Here is a 16,006-nt window from a genome sequence, read left to right on the forward strand (position 1 = left end):
TGGGTTTTCTCACAGCATGGTAGCTGGTTCCAAAGCTGGGTTTCCCAAGAGAAAGAGGGCCAGATCGAAGCTGAGTCCTATTTATGACCCAGCCCCAGAAGTCACTTAGCGTCAGAATTAATGCATTTTGTCAGAGTAGTCACAAGCCCTCCTGGCTTTGGAAGAAGAAGGAATAGACTCTATTTCTTAATGAAGTGTGGCAAGGCTGTGGAAGAGCAGATAGGATTGGGAATATTACTGTGGTTGTTTGAGGAAAATCTGCTACAGCCATGACTGTCTATATTCAAGCTATAGGGATTCTTGGGGAAGGAGGACTCAAGGAGACTTTGGGGTCAGGATCTCCCTTGGTGCACCCACAGTTGTACCTTCCAAGGTCTGGTTGCCATCCCGAGAGACTCAGGTCTCCACTTTTCCTACCATTCAGCACCCAATTTCATTTTGGTCTTGAGATAGTCCTCCTACATCTCCATTGCCCTCAGAAGTATGCTTTTTCTCCTTCTCCCTACAAGGCACCCCTCATTTTAGGGGATCCCTGGGCTTACATAGTACCTTCTCTTTGAGCACTGTGACATTCTGGGTCTGGCTCCTGGCTTAGATGGAAGAAGGGGAAAAGAAATGAGAATAAACCAAGCAATATTCATGCTCTGCAGCAGGTCCAGGCCCAACTTGGGGAGGCAAGGAGTGGCCCACCCCTCCATTTCTCTGTCCACAAAGACTGAATATGTGGAGGGGCTGAGAGTGCAATCAGGGGAACTGGAGCATTGAGGAGGGTAGCAAAGAGCTGAGGAAGCAGGCTCTGTTCCAACCAGCATCTCCATGGGTGATGTGGCCAGACAGGATGCTTGACTGTAAGCAAGAAAAACAAGCTCAACTCAAACAACTTCAAAATGTTTATAGGTCTCATGTACCATCCTTCAAGGCTTTTAGCCCAGATGCAACTTTACAATCATGTATGTGACTGTGGTTAGGGTCAAAGTCTCCCCTTCCATCTTGTGAGGTTCCAAGATCCTGATGTCCTGAGAGGTGAGGGGCAAGAGACACCATTTACTTCGGTACTCAGCATCTGACAGAAATGACAGAGCATGTATTAGTGAATTAAATCATTAATTCAATAAGTCAAACTTCCCAAGTACTGATGACACTTTGGGCACTGTTCTAGGACCCAGGGATGCAAGGGCCAATGAAACTGGCACAAGTCCTCCCTTCATGGAACTTCTTTCTAGTAGAAAACAGTAGACGCTAAACAGAATAAATACATATGATATAATGTCAGAAGGCAAGGGGTAAAATTAAAAGGGGGGGATAAAGGATAAAGAGTGACAGGGAGTTGCTAATTTATATCAAGGGCGACCAGAAAAGGCCTTTTGGAAGTGGTGAAATTTGGGCAGAGTCCTAGTGAAGGAAAGCAGCAAGTCTTGGGAGTGTTCAGAAAGGAGTATTTCTGGCAGAGGAGACAGCAGACGCAAAGGGCTTGGGTCATGTTTGAGAATCAGTAATGTTATAGTGATTATAGTGGAGTGAGAGGGGAGAGTGGCAAGAGATGAGTTGAAGGGGAAGCTATATAGTGCCCTGTGGGCCACAGTAAGGATGCTCGATCTTATAATGTTAACTGTGTATAAGGTCAAATGAACAACAAATAAATGAAGCAACAGAGAGATGGAAGGGTAGATGGGTGTATGGATAGAAAGATGGATACATGGATGGATGGGTGTGTACATGGACAGAAGGACGGATACATGGATGGATGCATAGAAGGATGGATGCCAGGTTAGAAGGATGAACAGCTGGGTGGATAGATGGATACATGGATGGATGGAAGGATGGATGCATGGATGGAAGGATGAATAACTGGGTGGATGGAGGAAGGATAAATAGGAGAATGAATGGATGGATGGATGGATGAACAGATGGGTAGATAGAAACATGGATGGGTGGAGGCACCTGGGTGGCTCTGTCAGTTAAGTGTCCGACTCTTGGTTTCAGTTCAAGTCATAATCTCAGAGTCGTGAGATTGAGCTCATGTCAGCCTCCATGCTCAGCTCACTGAGTCTGCTTGAGATTCTTTCCCCCTCTGCTCTCTCTCTCAAATAAATAAGTAAAATCTTTTTAAAAAGAAAAATGGATGGGTAGAAGGACAGATGGTTGGGTGGATGCGTAGTTAGATAAGTCAATGAATGGATTGGTAGATGGTTGGGTGGACGGATGAATGGATGGATGGATGGATGAGTAGAAGGATGAGTGGATGAACAGATGGATGTTGGTCCCTAGGAACACATGTACTAATTAAATCTCTTCCATTCTTTTCCAGCATTGCCTTTTTCTTTTCTGACTTGCATTAGAGCCCTACTCTAGTATGGAAACCCCCTCCAAGAAGAGCAAAGCATGGCCTCGCTGATGCCCAGCTGCTCTCAGGGGCACAGGCTGAGCCTTAAATAATGCCTCTTCCTTCTCAGGAAGAGCCGTTCTGGTGGCACAGGCACTGAGAGGCGATTGGGGCAGGCAGCCGTCACTAACAGATTCATTAAGCTCGCTCCAGAGCAACGATAAAAAATCAATTTAGTTCACCAGGCAGCTTGAACGGGTGCCAGGAGCAGGGGAGCTCTTCCATCCATGAGCTTGGGGCACACAGAGAAGTGCTGTGGAGTCGGTTTGAACTGCAGTGTGGGAGTGCCCCATTATTGGGGACCCCCCACCACAGGGCTGTGGGAGCTCTGATGCTAATGTCTGGGAGGGGTGGTCATGGGCCCAGAGTGGATTCCTTTGAGCATCCCAGGCAGTGCTGCAGACACACCTCACTGGCTGGCATGCTGGTCTGACTCATCAGTTTCTATTTTCACAGTCCCCGAGAGCTGACTAGGTGCAAGGCAGTGGCTAGGGGGCACGGGAGGCATAGGTACAGTCTCTGCCTGGTTGAGCTCTCAGTCTGGCTGGGGAGTAGGCTGGGGAGTGCGGGAGGCTGGGTGTGAGCAGAGAAGCAGGGAGGTGTCAGAGAAGAGAGGAGGGGGAGAGGATGGCTGTAGAGGTTCAACAGAAGAGGGACAGTTGCATTCATCAATGCCATAGCAGGAGACTGGTGACCACGGAGTCAATGAAGGGAAGAGCCATCCAAGTGTGGACGGGGTTAAGAGGAGCCAAGAGGGATGGAGCTGCACTACTGGGCTGGGAAGGGTGGGGAGCCCCTAGTACCCCAGGCCTGGAGGAGAGAGAAGGGAGTGTTACTGGGATCCGGGGAGGGGTGTGGCTGCAGGAAGAGGCTCTCCAGCAGGGCCCAGCGTGGAGTTGCTGCTGCTGCTGCCAACTGGCAGCTGGGAGTGGGAAGCAAGGACAAATTCCCCGACCCACCTTGTCTCCCATACCCTGAGCCCCTTTGGGACCTGCATCGGGAAGTCGGGGCTGACACGGAGGCTGTGCAGAAGCTACAGTCCCAGGACACGGGGCTGGGGGACCAGCAGGATCAGCAGGAGGGGCAGACGGAGAATACACATGTAGCACAGCAGAGCCTGTGGCCCCTTCCGTGGCAGAAGCTGGATAAAACGAATGGACCAGGGAGGTGGGAGGTGGAGACATGAACACACACACACACACACACACACACACACACACACACACACAGCTATGCATGGGGAGACAGAGGGAATGTGACAGGTTGGGAATGTGAGAGAGACAGAAACAGAGAGAGGGACAAAGAGAGAGAGAGACAGAAAGGCACAGAGACAGACATACAGACAAAAAGACAGGGGGTGGAAGTAGGAGAATGAGTAGAGAGAAAACCAAGGAAAATGTAACTTAAGGAACAGGTGATAAAAGAGAGAGAAAAAATATTGGAGGCCAAGTTGCAGAGGTCAGAGAAGAAAAACCAGGGGAACGAGTGCGCTGAGGAAGTCCCCAGGAGCCCTGAGCACTGGCCGGAGGGAGCTTGGCTCTCCGGGACACAGCAAGTATCAGCAGTGGCCTGGGCTCCTGGGCTCCCGCCCAACAAAGCTTCTCATGTTTCTTAAGCTGCTCTGCCTCAGTTTGCTCATCTGTGAAGAGGGGACAGCGTTCCACTTCATGGGCACGTGTGTGCATGAACCGAATTATGAGTGGAAAGCTTGGCGTGGGGGCCACACCGATCTCTCAATGAAATGGCAGCAGAAATGTCTGTAGAAAGACCTGTGGACACACACATGCCTACATGTGAGAGGTTGCAGAAGGTCGGGATCCAAGAGACGTTGCTACACAGCCTCTCTCTAGTCCCTTCTCTCTGGTCTTGGAACTATGAGGTTCTCGATCTCACAAAGATGGGGGAGATAACAACACACAGACAATCCACCCCCCCCATACACACACACCACACCACACACATACATACCACAGATACACCAAATGGCACATATCCCCCACACACACATCACATACAGTACACACACGATCCCTCTAACATACTCCCCACATACACATCACATGCAGCACACACATGCATGCACACAAATCACATATGGACACACACCACATATAGGCATGCACATACCACACATACACACACATGCATGCACACATCACAGCACACACACACACCACATACAGGCATGCATATGCCACACACATGCATGTACACAAATCATATATGGATGGACACACATACACACCACATACAGGCATACACATACTGCACACACATATTGCATGCAGCACACAGGCATGCACGCACATACCACATGTAGGCACACACACACACACGCACACGCACACGGAGCCCACTCCAGCTCACATGGAGGCCATCTGACAAATCTGGAGGGTACCAGGCTACGCCCTGATGGCCAGTGGGAGGGTAGCCACCCCCTTGGACCCTGGCTTCCCATCTCCCCCACCCCAAGGGGCCAGAGCAGGGACCCAGGAGCCTAGATGGACCTGGTGCAGAGAAAAGAGGAAGAAAACAATGCATAGGAACCAAGAGAGAAAAGGCTCAGGAAAGAGGAGCCCAGACAGGCTAGGTCAGGCCAGGGCTGGATGCCACAGCATCTGATGCCAGTGAAGCCTGGCGGGCGGACAGACAGGGAGGGTTGGAAGGCTGCCCGGGCCCGGGTCGTGCTGTGAGCCCCCCGAGGCAGGCAGGGCGCCAATATAGGGAAAGTCGGGGAGCAAGAGGCAGAAGGCTGGGGAAACAGGCACGTGTTGGGGAGTGGCTTTGTTAAGGGGATCCAGCGGGCTATTGCTAAACTTCTGCATCAAGTTCGCATCCAGCCTACCTCTGCTTTCTTGGTTACAGGCAAAAGCGAACTTGAAATTAGAATGGGGAAAATATAATTTCTCAAATATCTACTGCATCAGGCATTTAATTTACCTCAACTAGTGGATTCCTAGCCGCATGGGTAGTGCATCTGTCTACTATTGCTATTCCCCCTTTACAGAGAGGGAAACTGAGGCTCAGAGAGGTGACTCCAGCAGGAAGCAGCCGAGTCTGGGCCGAGTCCCAGGTTCTTCTGGTGCAAGCTCTTCCCCAACGCCCCTGGGTTTACTGCCCATTGCTCCGGACGCTGAAATGAAGAGGACCATGTGTGGATGGGGTGGAGAGGAGAGAGCGCTCCATCATTCCTCCGGGTCTCCCTCCGCCAAGGAACCAAGCCAAAATTCCTTGGAATCCGTTGCTGTAAGCTACGGACAGGGGAGGACAGAATCAGACAGGGATGTTTATAATGGCTTCCAAATGTCTGGCCACAGCTGCCTCCCCGACAGCGAGAGATGAGGAGGCCCAGAGTAGGGGAGACTGGTTCCCCTCACTCTCCACCACATGCTTTTCGGGGGTGCGGACACTTCTGGAGAGTTGGGTGGAGGGAGGCACTGCTCCAGTGTACAAGCTAGGAATGAACGAAAGAACGAACAAATGAATTAATGGTACAGTGTGCAACTTTCCTTAATTTTCAGTTAAATGGGGATAGTTACTCCATGATTGATTCCTCCTTCCGTTCTGCAAAGCCTTTCCATGTATTAACCGTTATCGATGAAATGTCCTAAGGATCCAACAAGCACAACCATTTGACAGATAATAAAACTGAGGCTGGAGGGAAGGTGCTGGCCTAAGCCCTATAGTGATGGAAGGAGATGTGAATCTGGTCTCTTTGCAGATTTCTTGCTCTTATTGATCACACCAGAAAGTGGGTGAGGGGCCCAGAGGCCAGGCACGCAGTGGGTGTTCAGTTAATCTTAGTATCAAAAATACAGTGATGACAGCCTCCTAGGGGCCAGGGGTCAGTGGTAAGCACAGGTGAGCCTCTGTGGGTCACAAAGATGTGATCTCTGTGGGGCATGATGGCCTCAAACTCATGTTATTGTGAGATGATGGATGGGAAACTTGCCCATTGCTGGCAGGCACACAGTAGGTGGTTTTTAATAATATCAATCGTAATAATACAGGTAGTATCTAGCCTTTTTTTTGACTGCCTATTGGGTTCCAGACACAGAGCGCTCATTTAGTCCTCCCTCCAGCCTTGAGAGGTGAGTTTGATCCCTATTTTATAGAAAGCATAGGAGGCTCAGAGAGGTCAAGTGGCCCGCAGAAGGTCACACAGGAAATGGCTGCGTGGAGAGCCTGGCTTATGAACCCCCAGGCTCTTTCGCTAACACACGTGTGTGAAAACATGTCAATCTGTATCCAGCGCATAGGAGCTGGCCTCCCCGATGAGGAATTTAGTTCGTTCTTCGGCATTCATGGATGTGGACCTGAGGTCTGGGGGCAGGACAATACACCGCAGCCATCTGACCAGGTTCCTGATCCTGGAGAAAGAGGCTCAGAAGCCCCTGACACAGTCCTGTACCCCACCTCACCCCGACCCCACTCAAGGCCCATCCGCTGACAAGGCTCCTTCTGAAGAATCGCATCTCTGTTTATGTGGGTTAATCATGATTTATGTTTCATTTACACACGCCTGGTTTGTGGTCATCCCATTAGAAATACGAGAGGGATTTGTGGCAGAAAAAGATAGAGAGAAAATTCAAATTGCCCTCAGTTCCCCAATTTGGCGAAGACCACAGTTTGACTTTTTTTTTTTTTTGGTGATTTTTTCCTTCCTGGTGCAATTGCCATCACTGTGAGCATTCAGAATACTCAGCTCTGTATATATTGATTTTTTCCCCCTTAAAGCCAAGTCTATTGTTTTCTGTTGATGAGAACAGTAAGTACAAAAGAAGAAGATGAAGGCCTTACTTAGGGAGAGGTAGCCTCTGTTAATATTTTGGCAGGTGGTATTTACCCAGGGGGCATCACCCACACACATACTCCCAGCCCCACCCATATGTACATATTCAGTTCGGACTTTGGGTCAGGGTCTCAAACTCCAGCCCTGGTGTCTCGGCCTCACTGGAGGGAGCCCAGGGGCCAGGCAGGGACCAAGCCGACCCCGTGCGTCCCACCCACAGGGACAGCTGTTAGCACTCTCCCTGTGGCCGCTGTGCAAGAATGCAAGCCCAGAGTTACTGCATGTTCCCGTTTTCCAAGAAACTCCAGCAATCTAGATTTTTATATGAAAACTCTCATTAAAAAAAAAAATTGGCAGCCAATTCCACTTAAGTAAAACGTACATGGAGTACAGAAGCCCCGCTGTGGGGGGCTGCCCTGAGTTTGCAACCTGTGTCCTCTGACGTACAGATGGTCACCCCTGGACTTTGGCATATTTACCTCGTGGGCATTTTCTGGCGGAAGTGGTTAATTGCACAATCTCTTCTACATCTGCGATATGGGTTTTGAATCAGAGAGACAGTTTGTCTTCTGATTTTCTTCCCTGTTAGCTTCTTCCCAGCCCCCTCCCCTCCCGCCAGCTCTTCCCCATCTCCTTCCCTCTCTCCACCCCCAACCATTCAATTTTATTAATGGCTGGTTTTCTTTTTGAACTGTCCAGAGGCTGCTGGAAGCTCCTGGGTTGCCAGTGGCTGATCGATATCTTGGTGGGGGGCGCAGGGGGGTACAGGGAGGGAGTCATTTCATTAGCTAAGTGCCATGTAATCTACTTGGTAAATCCCATAGTCTCTTTTGGAGCTGGCCAGAGACAAGGCAAAGAAGAGGGCTGGCCAAACACGTAAATACGCAGCCCCGATGGAATCGGGAAGATGGAATCGGGAAGAAGTGCTTGGAGACCCTTCTTGAGGTTTGGTCTGGTCATCTCTGGTTCCCTGCACTGTTTTCATCCCATCCCCTCCCTCCCTGTCTGCAATCAATCACCGTCGACATCTTCAAAGCGTGGATTTAGAATTTCTCCATCTGCAATCAGGAAGCCCCAGTCATGTTAAAGTGTCGCAAGGATGTTAGTGGGATGCTCAGTTCACAGAGGAGGACACTGAGGCACGGGGAGGCTCCGTGGCATTGCCAAGGCCCTGGCTGGCAGAGGCAGGATTTAAGCCCAGGGTTGGCTGACCCCTAGTCCCGTGCTCTTCCCACACAGAAGCTGGCTCTGGCGGCCACAGGAAGGACCCCCGGACTCCTGGCCCAGTCCCAGAGGAAGTTTCCACGGCCTTGTGGGCAATTTTACCATATTCCTCTGGTTTCTTTTTATGGGGACTGATGGTCCCAGATGTTCAATTATGGATTTATGACCTCATCCAGGGCCAGTGAGCCCTGCTCCCCTATGGCTGGAAGAGCTTCAGAAGGGTACATATGGCTTTCTTGGAGGTAGAGTCCCTTCCCCCCTCCCATCCCTGAACTTAGGCATAAGTTCTGCCTTCATAAGGCAGCTCCCCCCCAAAAAAATTAATAAGGCAGCTCCCAGCCCCAGGCCAGGATTTTCTTATTATTAAAGGGTCATTTTCAGCATGAAGGACAGGGGGGCTAAGGTGTAAGCAACCTGATAGCCAGAACACACGATTTTCATGGATTTTCTCAGCAGGGCGCCTACAGACATGGTTCTAAATAGTGACCCCACTGGATCAAGGGATACCTAGCTTCCCTGTGGGACATGTCTACTTGGGACTGGGGCAGGTGGAAGACCAAGAGGCTCATAGTGGGAGGAGAAGGGAGTCCAACTGGTGAAGATTGTGAGTATGGAGCTGGACAGAGGGGTTGGCTCATCCCAACGGGTCCCCTTTTCCCCGAGAACTGTGGACATGCCCTTTTCTCTCTATGTCCTCCATTGTCTCACCTGTGATATGGGGATGATGATGAGACCCGCTTCATGGAGTTGTTGCAAGGAGGGAGCGAGACAATGAGATTCCAGCGCTTGCCACCAGGCTCTGCACGGATCATCCTCATCGGGTCAGACCTGATCACTGGGAATGAAGGAAGTGGGAATGCCCCAGCAGCTGCTGTACACCAGGCCCTGGGCCAAGTGTTTTGGATATGTTGTGTCAAGCAATCCTCCAACTGGCCCATTTGAAAGATGAGGAAATCAAGACTCTGAGAAGGGTCAAGTGGTCCATTCTATCAAAAGCTCAGAATTGAAGCTAGATGTGTTTGGCCCTTTTAGCTCTACCATGTACCCCCCCCTCCCCCAGCACATCGGTGGGTGTGGCAGGTGGAGAGATGGGGGCAGTCTGGAGTGGAAGGCGGGAAAGGCAGCATGAGTGAGCCCTGAGGTCTGGGGATCCAGAAGAGGTGTCCGATCCTAGGGTACAGGATGTGAGTTTCCACCTGGACTCCCTATAGCTGAGTCAGGGAGCCCCGGTCCCTGGGACTTGTGGAAGTCAGAAAGGAACCATGACTCTCCATGGGCCTGTCTCCTGATCAGCAGCGATGGAGGGTATCAGAGCCTGACTAACTAGAAGTGGGCTAGTGTGGAATCCCAGCTCCGACTCACTCGGTGCAGCCTGGGACAGGGCCTGTCGCCTCCCTGAGCCTCGGGTCTGTGACATGTGAAACAAAGAGCATGCCAGGCAGAGCTGCCATAGACCTCAAATTTGCAAATGCACAAAAGGCTGTCGCATATTGGGTCCCCTGCATGCAGACTTCATGAATCTGAGTGCAGGGGCTTCACTGGGGTGCAGTGGGGTGCAGTGCTCAGGATCAACAGCTAGGCAAACCAGTAGGGAGAGGCATAAAGAAGCTGGGGCATGATTCAGACTCATCAGAGGCCTCCGCTGATTCCACAGGGAGCTCTGGAGCTGACGCGGCTCTGCAAAGTCACCCTGCCTCGAAGCAAGGAGGCCAGAGTGGTGTACCCCTCTCATCAACCAGCTACTGGAAGGAGGTTTGACCTTGGACTAGGCAGTTCTCTCTAGCTGAGGGCAGGTGCTGGGAGCAGAGGCTCAGCTGGGAGCTGTCAACACTCCCGATAGCTGGGGTGATATCTAGGTGGCACACCGTAGCACCCAACCAAGAGCCACTTGACACCTGGTTGGGTACAAGCACATCCGTTGCCTTTTCCTCTGCTAGGAGCCTGCCATGAAGCCACCGAGGACAGGCAGGGGTGAAAGGAATTGGCTTCCAGGCCGGCAGGTAGGAAGCCAGGCTAGGGGAGAAGATGTGATGGATGGCAACAGGGCATTTTTGCCTGGCCTGTGATGTTTTCCACCAGGCTGGGGTCTTAGGTGAGCCCGTTGCTTGGTGGTGGTGCTGGCGGCAGGGGACAGGGGGTGGTATGTCCCCTGAATTACACAGCTGGCAGCGTCAGGGTGAGCGAGGCAGGAGGCACTGGCCCCAGGATGGGGGAGAGCCGGTCATGCCATCCAAGTGGCCCCCCGCCTCCCCTGTCACCCTGCAGGGCTGTGCCTTACAGCCGGCGCTCGACCCTGGAAAAAATTGACTGCCTGTTTCTGCCTGACTGCTCGAGAGTTACAGGCTGCAGGGGCGGGAGGAGGGGGGGGGGGGGATGAGGGCGGGCGGCTGCCTCCTCATCAGGATGGATTTTTCTGCTTCTCTGCTTGTAGGAAGAGCAGGAACAGGATACGGGAGGCTGCTCAAGGAGTAATCACTGTGCGGGCGAGGGCATGTCAGGGGCTGGCTCTGTGATGGAGGCAGGAGGGAGAGAGGGGGACTTGGGTGGAGAGGGCTCGGGGAAGGCTGAGGCCTTGTGGCCTGTCGGGGAAAGCGGAACCAGGGTCCTCCCATCTGTAGGCATGCGTGTCCACCATTCGCAATGTCTTTCTATCCTTCCATCCTCCCTTCCCTCCTTTTATCCTTCCTTTCTTCCCTTCTATTTTCTTTATTCCTCCCTCCCTTCTGTGTATCTATCCATCCTTTCACCGTCTCATCTACCTACCACCCCACCTTCCTCCTTCCCTCTCGCCCTCCCTCTCGAGTCCCCTCCTTCCCATCTGTCCATCTGCCCTCACATCCTTTAACTTAAATGCTCCCAAACCCCACCATCTCTCCATTCGTTCCTGGCACCCTTTTGCTTAGCATCATTTCTTGGGGACCTGCCATATTCCAGGTCAGATATGGGACAGAGCTGGTGACCAGGTCAGAGATCTTTCCTTGTGGATTTCACAAGCTGATGGGGGTGGAGATCGACTAGCAGAAAGAGGCTCTCGTTTTTGGCGAGTCAGAGCTCTTTGGGGGGAGCCTTCAAGGTGTATCGGTAATGTTGAGGACACCTACTGAAGGTCAGAGAGGGCTTCCTGGAGGAGGAAGGATTTGAAGTCAGCCTCAGAAAGGAAAGAGGATGACAAAAAGAATGGAAGTATGGGGGAGCAGAGGGCATCTGTGGCTTGGTGCATAATCACACAGCCAAGGCTGGGGTACAGGACTGGAAGACGCAGGCATGGGAAATGGCTTAGCTGAGCCCAGAGGAATGGGCCGGGTCCAGATCACCAAAGGTCTTGAAGAATTTGGGCTTTATTCTGCATCAAGTTGGAGTTGTTCTTATATAAGCAAAAGAATCCCTTCCTACGGGAAAGGTAGGAAGGTTTGAAATTTCCGTGAAATGGCAAAAAAAAAAAAAAAAAAAAAAGGTACAAGTGGCACTGATCTGGCTGAAGCAGGAGAGGTTCTAGAACATTTCCCACTTAAACCTCAACCTCTTCCCCACCTTGGAGCCTCCAGAAACATGGACACAGACCCTCAGAGTTCCATGGAACACAGTTTGTAAGCCACAGGAAGGTTGTGGGGACTGTCCTCTGAACTCTGATGAGACCCACGTTAGCACAGGTTCTACCTCTTGGGCAATTAAGAACCAGGAATTTGGGAAGACAGGAAAGACACCAAATGGGGATCAGGTCCTAGCTCCGTGGTGGTGGTGGGGGAAATCATTTTTTCCAGAATGTTCTAACCCCCAGGTTCATCCCATCACTGTCAGCCCTCACTTTCCAACCACCCTCACTTATGTGTGGTTTCACGAATGTGTATGATCCAGCTCGCTTGTACCTGGAGCTGGTCCCCCACCAGCATCTCTGCCTGGCCAGCTCCCCGACCCCCCAGTCTTGTCTTGGAGACCCCCTGCATCAACAAGCCCTCTGCTGACCATGACCGGCTTTGGGGGTTGAGGGTGGGTCCCAGCCTGAATATAATCCAGGCTCAGTACATGCTTGTTGAATGCCTCCACCAAGGGAGCCGTGAAAAACTAAGTGGACACACAAGTTCACAGATGTTCATCTTCATTTGTCTAGGATAAACAAGTTCATGTAGAGGTGGTGGTGAGCACAGCAAACATGGGGAAGAAGGGGCACCATCCCAGCACACAGTAGGTGCTCAGACAGTGCAGAATGAGGGAAAACTGTGAGCACACCCAGATCTTCAGGGGTTGCTAGAGGAGTAACACTGAGCAGGGCTTGGGGGGTCTGAGCTCCTGGTAATTGGTAGACTGGAAATATCCCTCAAACCTCAGGGCACAGTGTCACCTGGCCCACCTTTGCCTGGGGTGGAGGGGGGTATGCGTTTCTCTGAATGTGTACCCCCATTCCAACTGTTTACACCATTAATTCATATGGTCCAATTTGCATGTGTGCTCTAGCTCAATACTTTTTATGATACAATTACTACTCAGAGATGAATTTTTTATGAGTTTCCTTTTAATGTCTCCAGGGCCCTGTATTCTTGAGGAATCTCCTTGTGGAAGATGGCTGATTCTCTTAGAGAAGGGATTTAGAGCTCCGTGGTCCTCCGGGCACTACTTAAATGGCACCTCCTCCGGGTAGCCTTCCCCGGCCTCGAAGCCTGCAGAGGAAGTCTCCCTTCCATGTGATGGGTCTCAATGTAGGTTAGTGGTTGCAGTCAACATAACCTGGACTTAGATTCCTATTCCAGCACTTAGCAGCTGTGTAAGCTTGAGCAAGTGGCTAAACTTCTCTGGGCCTCCGGACCTTCAGCCCATGAATAGGGATCAATAGTCACATGGATACCTATCTCCTAGACTTCCTTGGAGACAGAATGAGGTCTTGCATGCTAAGTACCTGGCATGGAGTTAGCACTCGAAATATCTGCCGTGATTATTATAATATAGCAATTTGACAGAGCAGCTGGCATCCATCCACTCAGATAAATTAACCTTCTTGGCCTTCGTAATTTATTTGATGGGGAAGGGGAGAAAGGTGCAGTGATCGCCTGCCCCCAGAGAGATAAAAAGCATATCTCCAGAGTTTAATGACCATGAGCTTGGATATATACTCAGATTTTCTTTTTCTTGATTGTCCCAGTGTTGATAGTTTCTGTCTATTGCAATAAGGGTGGTCGAGCAGGAGGAGATCGGGAGGCAGTTCACCCTTCTCAGAAGTTAAGACAGCTTGGATTTGGATGTGGCATCTGCTGTTTCCTAGAGTTTCCTGGACCTTGCTCTGAGAGTGTCTTCTTCCCCCTTTGCAGATGTACCACTTGAGGTCTAGAGAGGGGAGGGATGGGCCTGAGGACCCATGGCTCCTCTCAGTGCTGGGAGATCTGTGTGCACATCTCTGCATCTGTCACTAAGCAACTCTTGTCCATCCTCATTGTACCAGCCCAAATGTCCCATCTTCAGGGAAGCTTTCTCTGAATGCCCCCAAGGCAGCCTGGAGTTCCTTTTCAAAATACTCATCAAACCATCAAACTTATAAAGCCTTTTTTCTTTTCCCCCTGTAATCTATCTATCTATCTATATCTATCTATCTATCTATCTATCTATCTATCTATCTATCTATCATATCTCCTCTCATGCTTCGATCTGCCAATCTATCCACCAATCTTATAAATTTCCTTGCCATTTTATTGGGAAAAAAAAAGTTGTACATTCAAAAACAAGATGTTCAAATAGCTCTAATAACTCTCTCCCCTCTTTGTACCCTGGTGCGCCAGCTTTTCCTGAGGCATCAGCTGTTCTCAATTCCTTATGGACCCTCCCAGAAACCCTCTCTGCTAGTACAAGTACATAAAAGCCCAGCCAAGTTCCCTGCTCTTTACAAATGGACATATACTGCAGACATTATCCATCCCTTGATTTTCTTTTTCTTTCCTTTTCCCCCCACTTAGAGGATTGTCCTATGTCACCATATAGAGATCTGCTTCATTTAAGGGCAACATGGAATCTCATTCTATGAAGAGCCAAACTGCATTTAATTAATCTATTAATGGACTCTATGGTTGTTCCCTTTTCTTGGTCTATTGTTACCTTTGTGACATATGTCTCCCTGATTTGAGTGTGCACTATGTGAGGATAGAGGGGTCTGCATCAGTTTTGTCGGTTTCTGTATCTTGGGTTATAGAGTAGGGAGTCTGAAGCACAGTGGGTTCTTAATAAATAGTACTTGGATGGATGGATGGATAGATAGATGAATGGATAGATGGATGAATGGGTAGATGGAAGGATGGATGGATGGATGGGTGGAAAGAAGGAAGGAAAGAAGAGAGGTAGGAAGGGTGGATGGAAGGATGAATGGGTAGAGGGGATGGAAAAATGCACAGTTACAGAAACTACACTAGATCTCTGGTTCTCCTACCTGTCTTGTGGCCTGAGGAATCCATTGCATTGATCATCTTTCCTGAAGGAGGACCCAGTGGAGGGTACCTGCATTCAGACAGAGCCTACAGTAGAGATGAGCACATGCTGTCCTGCTCTGTGAGGCTCTGTGAACCCATGAGCAAATAGCAGGCTCCCAACCAAAGCTCTCCCTTGGACACTCACAAACAGCGGTGACTTCCCAAGGCCTGCCAGTGCTGGGTGGAGTTGTACCACGTTATGGAAACTTCTATTTCTGTTTTATAAAAACAAAGTAGGAAAGGAAAGCTGGCTCTGCCAGAGACCCATACTGGCCCTGTGAGTCATCTTAATCCAGGCAAGATGAGAAAACCCTCCCAAGACTAGGCCTCTCACTGAGCCATGGGCCAACACAATTGCATGCCTCCCTCCAGTGTCCCACAGTCCTATACTCAAGGAGGTGACAAACTCAGACGCCCCCAGGGGCCAGGCCAGAAACAAATAATGAAAAGCAAAATGGAAAGAACTTTCTCTTCTATACCAGGGATCTCGATTTTTATGTGAAATCTTCCCATTGTTCAAGTCTGGAAACCAATTGAGCTAGTTTTTTAAATGCTATATAGGCTAGGCTAATCTGTAGAAGATAGACTTGGGCAGGAGAACTACTGGCATGAGCCTCTCTGTTGAGCGCTCCTGTATGAGAGTTAGCAACATTCTGGGGGACATTTGGATTCCTTCACTCCCTGTGAACAGGAACCCTCTCTGTGCAGCTCTGTAAGCCTGAGACCTCATTCAGTGGGACCCTAAAGCAATGGTTGGGTACTTTCTCAGCTTTCGATTAATGCACTGATAATATGGATATGTCTTGATCCCTCATGTATACGAAACTGTAAATAATTTCTGCGCATCTCTTTCCTCTTCCTTTTGTTAAGTCGGGTCCTGGTGGTTATAAGCTCAGGCTTTAGTTTCATATTGCCTGGGTTTCATTCCTGACCTTGCTACTTACAAGCTGGGTGACCATGGACAAGTGATTTTGCTTTTTTTGTCAAGCCTCAGTTTGCTCATTTGTGAAATGTGAGTCATATAGTCTCTCTCTCTCTCTCTCTCTCTCTCTCCATCAAAATTAAATGAACTAATATATTGGAAGCATTTAGAACAGTGTCTGTCTCCTGGTTAAGCCCTTGATCCATGTGGCTATTAATAGTCACCTATTTGCCATAGCT

The 16,006-nt window shown here is 50.1% G+C and overlaps 1 long non-coding RNA gene across 1 annotated transcript; it reads right to left on the reverse strand.

Annotated features, from left to right (window-relative positions):
* Positions 1-872: 872 nt before the first annotated feature.
* Positions 873-14,935, reverse strand: LOC119866096. The gene is made up of 3 exons (XR_005379014.1): positions 14,806-14,935; positions 5,324-5,634; positions 873-1,063 (listed from the first exon to the last, which is right to left on the reverse strand). It is a non-coding gene; the product is annotated as an uncharacterized LOC119866096 (long non-coding RNA).
* Positions 14,936-16,006: the final 1,071 nt, after the last annotated feature.

This window comes from Canis lupus, chromosome 26, assembly GCF_011100685.1.
Source record: "Canis lupus familiaris isolate Mischka breed German Shepherd chromosome 26, alternate assembly UU_Cfam_GSD_1.0, whole genome shotgun sequence".
Taxonomy (NCBI): Eukaryota; Metazoa; Chordata; class Mammalia; order Carnivora; family Canidae; genus Canis; species Canis lupus.